The sequence below is a fragment of the Dendrobates tinctorius genome, unplaced genomic scaffold (assembly GCF_039654945.1).
Source record: "Dendrobates tinctorius isolate UK_male_01 unplaced genomic scaffold, ASM3965494v1 ptg000117l, whole genome shotgun sequence".
NCBI classification, from domain to species: Eukaryota; Metazoa; Chordata; class Amphibia; order Anura; family Dendrobatidae; genus Dendrobates; species Dendrobates tinctorius.
This window is the reverse complement of record NW_027361785.1, coordinates 11,589,443-11,602,825: the sequence shown is the minus strand read 5'-3', so window position 1 is coordinate 11,602,825 and position 13,383 is coordinate 11,589,443. Positions and strand designations below refer to the sequence as shown.

Genomic DNA, 13,383 nt, shown 5'->3' with positions numbered 1-13,383 from the left:
ATTCTGAGACCTGTGTTAGAATGTTCTCACTACGTTACAGAAGTTCAGAAAAAGGGAAGTAGTGGTGTAGATGTATAGGCGCTTGTCACCCGGTAAAAAAAAGACATTAGTTACTTTCCGGTAACGTGATTTCTCACAACCCATGACAGCACCACGGAGAGGGAATCCGCCCTTCAGGGACAGGAAACCTACCGATAAAAGGGCAGTACCTCTCCCCCGCATGAGTTGGTTTACAGAGCATAGGAGGACCTCCAGGTTATTGACAACAATTAAATATCTTTATCATACTACTAATTAGAAACACACCTTGTTATACATAAATCACACCACAAACCGTGACATGCTGTCATGGGCTATGGGAAATCCCGTTACCAGTAAGTAACTGTCTTTCTCCTTCCCCCAAGACAGCACCACGGAGAGAATTACAGAGAACTGTAACTTAGGGAGGGCCAACAGCATCTAGATCCCTACTCGCAAAGGTTAGGTCAAAAGAAGTTGCTAGTTCCAGCCGATAGTGCTTGAAAAAGGTAGGTGATGACCATGTGGCAAGCCTTACAGATCTGTTCTATTGATACCTCCGACCTTTCTGTCCAGGAGGTTGCCACTGCTCTTATAGAATGAGCTCTCAGATTCTCCGGGGCAACATTCCCACTAGACGATATCACATCTCTTATCCATCTCGCCAGGGTACTTTGAGTCCTGAGGCCTTTTCTAGGCCCCTAAAAACATACAAACAGAGATCCTTCCTTCCTACACCCCTGGGTGGACTCTAGGTACTGAACCAAACACCTTTTTACATCTAAGGTGTGGAATTTTTCTTTCTCCCTAATCTTGGGATTAGAACAAAAGGAAGGAAGGACTACCACTTGGGACCTGTAGAACCGAGTTGCTACTTTGGGCAAGTAAGCGGGGTCAGGTTTTAAAATAATCCTATACTCTAAGATCCTAGTAAAGGGAGGGCCTGCAGATAATACCTGCATGTCGCTTACTCTCCGGGCTGATGTTAGAGCCACTAGAAGGACCATTTTAAAAGGGACAGGACCTTGAGAAGGACCGAATCCAGTGGTTCAAATGGAGGACCTGTTAGGGCTGATAGGACTAAATTTAGATCCCATGGCACTAATTTCTGGTTGAAAATAGGCCTACATCTTGCCAAGGCTCTACTAAATCGTGCTACCCAGGGGTTGCCTACAATGTCCTGATTATATAAGGCCCCCAGAGCTGCTACCTGAACTTTTAAGGTGCTGGTCACTAGACTTTGTTTCAACCCTTCTGCAGAAATTCAAGGATTGCCGAAATAGGTACTCCATCCTAGATTCTCACTCCTGAGGAGGATAACAATTTTCTCCAGGCTTTACCGTAAGCTCTAGTGGTGACAGTTTTCCTACTCTTGAGCAGGGTGGAGAACAAATATGGTGAAAACCCTCTATCCCTCAACAGCACCCCTTCAAATTCCATGCTGTCAAATGCAGGTTCGCTGCCTGAGGGTGAAATACCGATCCCTGAGAAAGAAGGTCCGGTATTTCAGCTAGAGCCCAAGGATCAGTGATAGAGATCATCTTCAGCCAGGACAAACAAGTTCTTTGTGGCCAAAAGGGGGCTATCTATATTATTCTTGCCCTGTCCTCCCTGATCTTCCTTAGAACCGCTGGGATGAGAATGACCGGGGGGAAAAGCATATGCCAGACTCTGATTCCATGGGATCATAAAAAGCATCTAGAGCCTGAGGGTTCCCTCTGGGATCTAGGGAGCAAAAAGATTCTACCTTCATGTTATCAATATTGGTGAAGAGATCTATGACTGGGAGACCCGACATTTCTACAATCTGATTGAAAACAGACTCCTTCAATGCCAACTCATCTTGTCTTAACCGAGTGCGGTGCAAAAAGTCTGCCTTGTGATTTTCTATCCCCGAATGTGTAGTGCCGAAAGGGATAGGAGATTGTTTGCCGCCAACCTGAAAAACAGGATTTTTGGTTGCTTACCATAAAATCTGTTTCTTGGAGCCTTCACTGGGGGACACAGGAACCATGGGGTATATGCTGCAGCCACTATGAGGCGGACACTATGCACAAAAAAAAAGTTAGCTCCTCCTCCGCAGCATACACCCCGACTGGCACTAGGTTAGGCTGGTTTCAGATTTGCGTTCAGGAGGGCTGCGGATGGCTGCCTACTTCCTCCTTTCTTCCTCCCTGAAGCTCCGCCTTCTTCTGCATACGTCTTGCATTTCCCTGCGTACCTATCTTTAACATTTTGATTAGTCCAAAGAAGAAAGCTGGACGGAACCGCTACCCAGCTCACACCTCTGGCTGAAAAGCTTCACAGAAGCCGCAGCCGGCTATAACTCCCAAGATTACCCACAGGTGCTCATTCACATGAAAACCGCAAAGTTCATCATATAGCCAAAAAGAGTTGAATGGCACTCACCGGGTAAAAGTTTTCAAGACTTTATTAGGGAATCCTTGACAGGAGAACGGGAGCAAAAATCAGGAGTAACGACAATCGTTTCGAGCACACACTGCATTTCCACAGGTCACATGGCGCGACACGTTGTTAAATTGAGCGAACGAAAATTCTGGTGGCAGTTCGGTCCTTGGGACTAAAGATCTGGTCTGTCTGGGAGCCTGCAGGGAGAGTCCGCGAGAAGATTGATGATCTCTGCGAACCAGGCCCTTCTGGGCCAATTCGGAGCAACCAGAATGACCAGCACCCCTTCTGCCTTATCTTCAATGGCTTGGGAAGAAGGGGGAGGGAAGGAAGCAAATAGTGAAGAACAGTGACCAGGGGATCGCCAGAGCGTCCGTGCCCACTGCGAGAGGATCGCGGGACCTGGAAATGAACCATAGAACCTTCCTGTTCAGCCGGGACGCCATGAGATCCACATCCGGAGTTCCCCATCGAACACAAATCTGATGGAAGACTTCCTGATGCAGGGACCACTCTCTCGCCATGAGACCCTCGTGGCTGAGAAAGTCGGTGGCCGGATTGTCCACGCCGGGGATATGCACTGCAGATACTGCCGGAACTGATGCCTTTGCCCAGAGAAGAATCTTGGATACTTCGGCCGTTGCCAAGGGGCTCCAAGTCCCCCCCCCCCCGATGATTGACATATGGCACCACAGTGTCATGGTCCATCTGAATTTGGACTGGTAGACCCCTGAGAAGCCTTTCCCAGTGACGGAGGAACAGAAGAATGGCCCTTATCTCGAGGATGATGTTTGGCAGAGAGGATTTCTCTGCCGACTACTGTTCCTAGACAGTCAGATGACGAAAGACTGCACTCCATCCGAGAAGGCTGGCGTCTGTCGTCAGCACCTGCCAGTGAACAGAAAGAAAGGACTGACCCTGGGAGATGAGCGGGGATGACAGCCACCAATTCAGAGACCGTTTGAACAGACTTCTTCCACTGAGATAGGATGGCCTGCTGAAGTGGTTTTGAATGGAATTGTGCAAAAGGAATTGCTTCTGACGCTGCCACCATCCTTTATAGGACGGCCATGGCTGAACGAAAAGTTGGAAGCCAAGGGCCCTGCAGAGGGTAAACCCCCTGCTGGAGAATTGCTCTCTTCTCTTCGGGAAGAAAAACCCTTGTCTGGCAAGTGTTGAACAGCATGCCGAGAAAAATGAGGCGCCGAGTCGGAACAAGGCAAGACTTTGCCGTGTAGACTAGCCATCCGAAACGGGACAGGGTGTGGAGGACGATGGCCAGACTTTCCTGAGCCTGAGAAAAAGGCGGAGCCTTGATGAGGATGTCGTTGAGGTACGGGGATGAGCAATAGGCTTCTGATCCGCAGAATGGCCATTAACGCTGCCATGATTTTCGTGAGAACCCTGGGAGCAGTGGCGAGCTCAAACGGCAGGGTGACAAATTGAATATGGTCTTGATGCACCACAAAATGCAGGAATCTCTGATGCCCTGGGAAGATAAGGACATGGAGATAGGTGTCCTGAATGTCTATGGAGCAAAGGAACTCCTGCGCCTCCATGGAAGCAATTACTGAACGAAGGGACTCCATCCTGAAATGGCGCAGTCGGACCCTCTTGTTCGGTAACTTTAAATCCAGGACGGGTCAAACCCTTTTTGGTACCACAAATAGGTTTGGATAAAAACCTGTGAAACAATCCTGGTCTGGGACGGAAACAATGACCCCTGAACAAAGAGAGGCAATAGACACAAAGAAACCCGGAACCAGAGAAACATCCCTTAGAGGACGAGTTTCGGAAAATAGATCCTGAGGCCACAAAACGTAGTTTATTTTGTATACAGAGGCTACCACCTCCTTGACCCATGAGTCCTCCACCGAGAAAAGCCAGACGTCTCTGAAAAACCTGGAGACAGCCCTCCCAGCCTGGGAGCTTCCCTGGGATCTTGAGAGGAGTCATGCAGAGGAAGATCTGCCAGGTAGGCCTGGCAGATCTACCCTGTGCGTTACGGGGACGCCAGGATGGAGTCGGTTTAAAGGAAGCCCTTTTCCTATCCTGGCAAGCCTGTGGCCTCTGTTGGCAGCAAAAATCCTCTGTCGAAGAGAAATGTCGAAAGGGCTGAAAGGACCGTAACTGATGCTTCGGAGTAGGCTGGAGAGGTTTGGCCTGAGGGAGAAGAGAGCTCGTCCCTTCAGTGACCTCGTTAATAATTTGGTCCAACTTTGAACTAAACAGTCAGGAACCCTGGAAAGGCAAGTTGGTAAGGGACTTTTTTGAAGATAAGTCCGCCTGCCAGGCTTTAAGCCAAATAGTCCGTCGGATGGCCACAATATTGCTGGACGCCTGAGCCGCTCATGAGGCAGATACAATATACTTTCCTACATGAGAAATCTGGTCTGCCAGGTCTGCCAATTCCTCTGGCCGAGCTCCAGCAAGAATGCCCAGACGGAGTTGTTTAGCTCATGCAACTATGGACTTTGAGACCCAGGTAGTGACGAAGGCCGGGCACAACGCAGAAGCGGCCGCTTCAAAGGCTGACTTTGCAAAAGATTCTATGATCCTATCATTGGAGTCCTTAAGGGATGCCCCGTTTGTAAACGGGAGGACCGTGTTGGTGGATAACATGGAAACTGGAGGGTCCACAGTTGGAGAAGCGGCCCAGTTCGCGGTGAGCTTAGGGGTGAAGGGATATAGGATAGCGAGGCTCTTCCCTCTTTGGAAGAGTCTGGACGGGTTCTCCCTTTTCCTTGCAAGTACCTCCTCAAATTTTCTACGTGGGGCAAAAGCCTTGGGAGCTGGTTTCAACCATCTAAATGAAACCACCTGTTCTGCAGCTTCCGGAGAGGTATCTTTAATTTTAAAGGTCTGGTTGACCGCCACAATGAGACTGTGAACCATGTCTCTCATATTAGAGGCCTGGTCAGAATCCAGGTCTGAGTCGTCCTTTGGTAGTAAGTTCGAAACCGACTCACCTGACTTGGAACAGGAGGATCGGGAAGAGGCCGGGGGGAGAGATAAAGCAGGAAGAGGACCTAGAACGAATCTCGTGCCTGGATCTCTTACGGCTCACATTGGTAGGCACTGCCGGTGAGCTCTGTGAATTGCTAACGACTGCGGAGACGAGAAGAGACAACCTTTCCAGAGCGGACACCAGGGTCTGCGAAAACTTGGTGAGGTCCACCACCACAGATTGTGACAGAGAGTTAGTCTATACAAGGATAGGGTCACCACTCTCTCTTGGGGCGGTAGGGGACTCCTGGGTAGCAGGCGCGGGGGGGCTGCCACAGTCCTGACAGAGGGGAGAGGACTGGCCTGAAGGGAGTTTGCCATTAAAAGAAGAGCAGACAAAGTGCCTGACAAGACCAGAGAAAAAAGAAGAAGAGGCAGGAGGGCGAGAGTGCTTTCCTTTAGGGTTAGGTATGACAAAGAGCAGACCCACTAACTGATGCCAGGTTAGGCGACAGAAAGATTATGCAGAGGAGAGTGTCAGTCTGCAGAGCAGAGATACTCACAGGAAGATGCTGATCCTGAAGGGAAATGCTCACTGGCTGCAGTCCAGGAGGCAAGCAGGTCTGTAGGGCATTGTGCAGGTCCAGTAGAAATGAGCCACCTTCTGGGTCCTGAAGTCGGAAAATGGCGACCGCAGGGAGGAGGAGGGCCGGTAGTGTCAAACCACGTGCAGCTCCCGTGCTGCAGAGGAGGAGGAGGGGGCGAAAGGCTAAAAAAGCCCGCTCGCTAAGGCTGGAAGGAGGGTCAGAGCTTACCGCCGATGTTGAGAGGCAGGAGAAATGAAGTGATAGAGAAATCTGAGATGTTGTATTCATCAGGGACCATGACCTGGTTCCCCCCAATGGTTACATAAGCCACCACCACCTGGTTGTCTGAAAATATTCGTACATTATGACCTCGCAGGATATCCAGGAATTCTATAAGGGCATAATTCACCGCCAGTAACTCTTTTTGGTTCGAGGACCCCTTGAGCTCCTGCCCCCTCCAGATCCATTGAGTAACTTTGTCGCCCAGGTGAGCACCCCCCAACCTAGCAACCTAGGGATGCTTGCATCCATGTTCACTACTCTGTACACTTTTGTCACCCAAGGGACCCCTTTGATAAGATTGCTCATATTTTCCCACCAACTCAGGGAACGAATAGTAGCTGAAGACAGAGTCATGCACCCCTCCAATTGATCGTTTAGTGAGATTTGCTTTTTTAAATCTCCCACTGGAGGTCTCTGGTGTGTATCTGGGCCCACTGGACTGCTGGCAAACAAGCGGTCAGGGACCCCAGCAGGGACATAGCCTTTCTCAAAGTCATAGATGGGTTTTGTGAGGCTCTTGATACTTTATCTATAATCTTCCCAATTTTCTCTACTGGGAGGCGGCATTCTTGCTTCCATGAGTCCAATATCAGTCCTAGGAACTCTTGTACAGTCTCTGGCTTGAGCCTTGATTTTTTTAAGCTGAAAAGTCAACCCAGATCTACTAAGTTAGTCATTACTCTCAGGGTTGTGGAGTCAGAGTCGTGGAGTCGGTGCTCATTTTGGTGGAGTCGGTATAAAATGGACTGACTCCGAAAATATATAATAAATTGGGTACAGTAGTTCAATGCAGAATGTGCTGAATATTTTTTCATAGGAATTTGGGAAAGTTATGAAACGTCCTATAAATGGCTGTTCTATTCTTGAGCTAAGGCTACATTCACACACGGCGTTTTGGCTGCGTTTTTTGAGGATACGTTTTTCAGCTGCAAAAGCAGAGCTCAGCTTTTTAAAAAACCGCATCATCTGAAATGTTTTTGAGCTCATAGATGTTTTCAATAGCAAAAGCAGATTAGAAAAACGCCACACAAACCGACATGCTCATTCAGCCTCACAAAACAATGTATCTGAATGTCATATCTTGAAACCCACTGACTTGGGTCACTGCATTTTACTGCACAAAACGGATCCACAAAAACGCTGTGTGTGAATCATGGCCGTAGCCAGCGAGGGGCAGCTCCCCCCCTAGAAGCAGAGGCACGCACCTATCAAAACTCACTTGTATGCTGCAGTGCTCCCGTCCTGTAATGACTACAGACTGCAGGGGCAATCTCCCCTCCTCTGTCCTGTCTTCTGCCGTCTTCACCAGAGAGAGGAGGGGTGCCTGCCCTGCACAGGATCCGACTCCTGGGCCCCAAGCTGGAGAAAGTTGTGCACACGCTGCAGCTGGCAATAAGAGATAGTCTTCAAGAGGGGCATGCTGGAAATCTGATTGGAAAAGTGAGGAAATTGGTTATTGCCGCCAGAACCCCTAAAATTGATTCCATCTTGAAGAGACGTGCTGGGAAAGGGGCAATTGTCGATCAAGCCACTCGGTCGGGCAGCACTTATTTAATGACTGAGCGATTGCTTGAATTAAAACCGTTTCTTATAGATATGGCGAACCCTCAGGTAACCCTAAATGAAGGTCAATGTACACAGGTGTATGAATTGAAGGAATTGCTTAATCACCCATTTACCATGACTAAAAAATTACAAGCTGAGGATTTAACTCCTGGCATTTTCAAAAGGGAGTGGAAGAACTTGCTATTTTGCCTGTCCCAAAGAGGAGGTTTAATCGCAGATGGCATTTCTGCTTCAATGAAACGAAGAGAGACACAGCTAATGGAAAATAAAATTTTTCTGGCAGCTGTTTACGTGGACCAAAGTCATCGTATACTGCTTGATGATCAACAGCTTACTAAAGCAAAAGCAGCTCTGACTGAGGAAGCAGTTAGGATGAGTGGCCTACAGGAGGACTGCCAGGCGCAAGAGGACTTGGGTCCTGACAATACTACTGCTACCATATCTTCATCCTCATCAGATGAGGAGTTTGACTTTGACAAATATTTGGATGACAAGGAGCAGGTAAAGCGTTATCGCAAGGAAAATCTTTTGACCATATTTCAGCAAAATGTTTCACTTGCTCTCAAAGAAAGAAAAATTCAACCGTTCATCAAAACTAACTGTGCATGAGACAATTCCTTTATACCCAGAAATTGTTAGAGATGTTGCCCATGTGGTTACGGCTTTGCCTCCAGCCCAAGCTAGTGCAGAGAGGTTGTTCTCTGGCCTTAAAATTATTAGGTCAGATTTGAGGTCATCTATGATGGAGGATCTGATGGAGGCAAATCTATTTCTTAGAACAAATTCATAGACTGCACAAATGTTATTTAGTATGTTTTTGTTGAAAACTTTTTTGCCACTTACATAGTTTATTACATATACATACACAATACTTTATATATATATATATATATACACATACACACACACACACACACACACACATATACACCCACACTATATTGTTCATGTTATACTACAATAAATTTTTCACTTAAATATAAGCAATATATGTGGGAGTCGGAGTCGTGGAGTCGGTGCAAAGGAAATTGAGGAGTCGGAGTCGCAGGTTTGGATTACCGACTCCACAGCCCTGATTACTCTGACCATTTGTTCCCTGCAATTTCGATCCGAGTCGCTTATTACCAGAAAGTCGTCCAAATAGGGGATGGTTAAAATGTCCTGTTCCCTCAGGTGCGCCATAGCCTCCGCCACTATCTTGGTGAATACCCGAGGGGCGATTCATAACTCCTTTTATGGAGACTACCACCCTGAGGAACCGCTGAGAGTCCTTGTGTATAGGGATATGGTAATACGCATCGTGAGATCCAGAACCATCACAAAGCAATTGGGAACCAGAATTTTGATGGCCGACTTTATAGACTTCATTTTGAATTTCTGTGTTTTTACATACCTGTTCAATTTCTTAAGTTTATAATTGTCATGTATGACCTGTCTGGTTTGTTTACCAGAAATAGTTGGAAGTAGGATTTCAAAGCCTCGCACTCCAGGGCCTCTTGTTCCTCCGAAGAGGACCGAAGGGGAGTCATGACAAAATTCTGGGGAGAAAGCGAGTGAAAGTCTATCCGCAGGTCCGCCCTGACAAGATTTAATATCCAGGGACAATTTGAAATCTTCTCCCAGGCCGGAAGGAAACGGGACAGTTTGCCCCCCCACACACCTGGGAAGGACCATCAATTCGAGGGTTTCCTATCTCGAGAGGAACTTCTGAATAGGAAACCTTTGTCCTCCTTCCTCCTTTCATCCCATCTGCTCTGCTCTTTTGGGGCCTCCTCCGGAAGAATTTTCTACTCCGAAAGGATCATTTGAGTGTGGGAGCAGCCAGATGAGGGAAACCTTTTTTCTTATCCCCGCCTTCTGGAGGATGTCATCCAATGTTTCCCCGAACAAGAAGTGTCCTTCACAGGCAACTAGGCATAATTTCAATTTGATCTGCAGATCTTCCGGCCACCACGTGAGCCAAAGTGTCCTACTGACAGCAATCGAGAGGGCTGCAGACTTAGATGCTAATCTAACGGAGTCGGCAGAGGAATCTGCTAAAAAGGATGCTGCCCCTCATATTAAAAGGGATGGACTCTTGCACTTCATTCCTGGGCACCCCCCCTCCCAAAGTTGTTTCTCTAGCTGATCTACCCAGATCATAAGGGATCTAGACGTGCAGGTAGCTGCTATGATGAGCCTAAGATTACTCCCGATATTTCCCATGCCCCTTTAAGGAATAAGGAAGGAATATACCTTCTTGTCTAATGGATCTTTTAAGGTCCCCATGTCCTAAAAGGGGATGGCAAATTTTTTAGAGGCCTTTGCTACCCCAACATCTAATTTCGGGGCCTTATCCCAGGATGCCGATGCTGAATCCTCAAAGGGGTATTTTCCTTTTAAAGGATGGAACGGAAGAATTTTTTCTGTCGGGTTTCTCCCATTCCTTTTTGATCAGGGCCTGTATATTTTCATTCAAGGGAAATAATCTCCGCCTTTTTTTGTGGGCCTATCCCCCAAACATAATATCCTGCACTGTTTTTTGGGCTGATGGGCTATCACCCCCATAGTGGATCTTACAGCCTTAGCCAGGCTTTCTACCTCCTCTAGAGGAAAATAGTGCCCCCCTCCCCTTTATTGTCCGAGGATGAGGAAGAGTTTGATATATCCGAGTCTTTTCCCTCAAAGCTAGAAGACTCAGACTGGGGGTGCTTGGTGGCTTTCAGTTCTCTAACCTTATCCCCCTGCGTGAGGGATCTAAAGGTACTTTCGACCGCCGATTTAATCACCGATCTTAGCTCAGAGACGAAGTTTGGGGTCTCTTCACACAACACGTGCTCTGTGCAGGAATGGCATAGTCTGTTATCCCACGTGACTGGTAACTCTCGGTTACACATGGGGCAACTCCTGTGTTTGAATTTTCACACTTTTCCTTCCCTGAATAACGAGAGAGAAGAAAAGGGAACCCCATTTACAAGGTGAACTTTCACAAAGATCACTTACCAATCAGACGCTGCCGCGGGTACTCATTCTGGAGGAGGAACAGGGTCCATTAAGGGGTTTTTTGAGGATGGAGGCTTGTCCATTGCGCCGGATCTTCTTCTTGTGTTGCTGAGTGGAATGGCTGCTAGATGGCAGCTCCGCTTGCTTGCAGAATCATGCCTCTTAGGTTGCTGCTTCTGTCTCTGGTGCTGCTGTGGTGGCTGCTGTTGCTGCTTCTGCTGTTCGCTGCATCATGCCGGGGGCGCGCTAGATGCTTGAAGCGTCTCCATACGTTTTCTCGCTTTCAAATAAGCCGCCCAGCTGGTTTACCCCAGAAGTACCTCTTCCCTGCGTGACTTCCTCAGCCGTGTCATCAGGGGGCGCTTTCGCACGTGCGCCGTCCGGGAAACCAGGAAGCCCTGGACCTGCAATCTGGTGTTGCGGATGTGCTCCCACCTCTCACCCAGCAAGACCCATCAGTCCCTGCTGCCTAAACAGGACTGGCCCATCTTCATTCGGAATCTTCATCCAGGTGCCGCCAAACTGAAGGTTCCCCGTCAGGACAGGAAACCAACTGATGCGAGGGAGAGGTACCGCCCTTTTATCAGTAGGTTTTCTGTCCCTGAAGGGCGGGGATCCCCTCTCTGTGGTACTGTCATGGGCTATGAGAAATCACGTTACCGAAAAGTAACCATGTCTTTTTTTTTTACCAGGTGACAAGCGCCTATACATCTACACCACTACTTCCACATGCAAAAACATGCTGACAGGTTCCTTTTTTCTGAACTTCTGTATCGTAGTGAGAACGATCTAACACACTTCTCAGAATGCAAAAACAACATCAAATCCTGTGCTGACATTGTGGTCATTGGGGGAGGGAGGAGAAACAGTCACTTTTTTGTAGAGATCCAATGTGCCAGTCATGACAAATCTAGTGTAGAAGCCATACACTAATCAGGCCAAAAGAGCCCTGGGGGCAAGTCAGTGTACCAAAAAGCATCAGTGTGAACCTGATTCGGTCCTAGCACTTCTTGTCTGATTTGTATATGACTTCTACAATAGATTTCTTATGACTGCCACATTGGATCATTACAAAGAGATCATTTTTATTGGGTCACAAGTGCCTAAACAGCCACAGTTCTGGGTTGTATCCTGGTCACAACGGAGCGCAAGGAAGGGAGAGGGTGAATTAAAATCTTCTTTTTATTAGTGCATGATCCACAACGCGTTTCAACAGAAATCTCTGTCTTCCTCAGGTGGCAGTACACAGAACACGAGGGGGCAGGTATTTAAGGGGTGGTGACCAATGGGGGGAGACACAGGTGATTAGGTCAAGACAATTAAAACATGTATCAAGAAAAACAAGGTATGTCATCTATGTCATCTACTTAATTGAATGTGACTGTGGGCTGCAATACGTGGGCAGGACTATTCAGTCTATGCATAATAGACTGAATAAACACCGTCAAAATATTAAAAATGGGTATCTGCTTCACAGTTTATCTAAACACTTTCTGCTGGCACACAATAAGAATCCAGGTTCGCTAAAGCTCACAGTTATAGAGCATATCAGAGATGACGTACCCAATTGCTATGAGAGCTTAATAAGGAGGGAACGTTTTAGGATCTTCAAACTAGGTACGCTAGCACCAGAAGGGTTAAACCTAACGATTGAGAAACCCATTTGATAGTCAGTGTATTTTATTTTAGTATGTTTTTACCTTTACTTTTAATGATTGCAGTAATATTGTTTATTGTATCTGATATAATTTTTTAACTTTTTTTCTTGATACATGTTTTAATTGTCTTGACCAACTAATCACCTGTGTCTCCCCCCATTCGTCACCACCCCTTTAAATACCTGCCCCCTCGTGATCTGTGTACTGCCACCTGAGGAAGACAGATATTTCTGTTGAAACGCGTTGTGGATCATGCACTAATAAAAAGATTTTAATTCACCCTCTCCCTTCCTTGCACTCCGTTGTGACCAGGATACAAGCCAGAACTGTCACGGCTTCCTCTCATGAGGTACCTGGCTGGAGCTGCATTTTTAAATAACGCACGGCTGGCGCTCCTATTTCTGACCGTCTCCACGCTATCCGAATTATACAGCCACAGTAACACTTTCATATGTAAAAAAAAAGTGCCAACAGGTTCCTTGTAAAAGGATTGTCTGCTTTACAAAAAAAATGCTTTCCCTTAGGTTCAACTACTTGTAAAAAAAACAAACAAACTGAGCTTTAGTCAGCCTCTCAGAAATCCAGCGCTGTGTTACTGCTGCTGTCCTGGTCTTTTGATTGGCTGCAGTGGTGTCAACAATACAGCCAATCAGTGAACTTGGCAGCTCAAGCCACCTATATCGGTAGAACTGCTGAACTCAATAATTCTCTGCAGAGCTATTAACATTACATCACCCTGCAACCAAACAGACTGGGACAGCGGCGGTGACAGTGCTAGACCCAGGGTGCATAAAACTCCGTTTTTTATTTGACTGGGAAAAATTTTTTTGAAAGGGGATAACCCCTTTAAAGATTATGTACAGTGTTCTAGACTTAGTTTTATACGTATGGTATATTTATACATAAAAATGCATCTAAAATCATAATAAATTTAG

The 13,383-nt window shown here is 47.1% G+C and overlaps 1 protein-coding gene across 4 annotated transcripts in view; it reads right to left on the bottom strand.

The window, feature by feature from the left end:
- The window catches only part of MRPL30 (mitochondrial ribosomal protein L30), a 28,108-nt gene that overhangs the window by 11,766 nt on the left and 2,959 nt on the right, over positions 1 to 13,383 (bottom strand). The gene's annotated exons all lie outside the window — the stretch shown is intronic.